Source organism: Propithecus coquereli, unplaced genomic scaffold, assembly GCF_000956105.1.
Source record: "Propithecus coquereli isolate 6110/MARCELLA unplaced genomic scaffold, Pcoq_1.0 Scaffold242, whole genome shotgun sequence".
Lineage (NCBI taxonomy): Eukaryota > Metazoa > Chordata > Mammalia > Primates > Indriidae > Propithecus > Propithecus coquereli.
In genome coordinates, this window is record NW_012147975.1 from 2,027,563 (window position 1) to 2,028,265 (window position 703).

The window sequence follows — 703 nt, forward strand, 5'->3', positions numbered from 1 at the left end:
TAGCCCCCCTCCAAATTAGTATAAAGTCTTCTCACCTTTTCAGCTCTGGACTGCTCTCTGTGCAGCCGTCTGTGGTGGCGCAGAGGGTAGTCGCTGGCCAGCTAATAAAGACTCACAATTTGGCTCATTGGGCCTCAAGGTGGTCTTTCTCGCACTCCGTACCATAACAGACACCATTACAGCCCCAGCACTTGTGCAAGTGCCACCTGTTTTCAGCAACCCCCTGCACTAGCCGTGCTTGCAAAAGATTCAGTAGAACCTCATGAACAGCTGGGAGAAAAAAAGCTCCAATTATCCCTAAAACTAGCCCACTTCACTTCCCAGCCTCCTGGAGAACAGCAAGTAAGGAAGGACGGGCAGAAAGCATGGCCTCGTCGGGAGCCCCCGCTGGCTGCAATCACTCTGGGCAAGGCTTGCAGGCTGGTAAGTTGACCCTTGTCAGGAACACAGACCCCATGTGGGGCCCCATCCCTCCCCTACTGCTCCTTGTTTTCCAATTAGGCAAAGGAGTAGATGAGGAACAATAGACCTTTCCCTAACATCCTTCTTACACACATCTAGTTATATGATGCGTTATGAAAAGGTTTGTATCTCCTTTCCCGAAAAGTTAGTACCTATCTTTCCGACCAAAAGGAGCCACATGCAACAGATGAATAAAATTTGGTGAGGCAAAGAGAGTAAATATGAGTCCTTTTCTAAACCT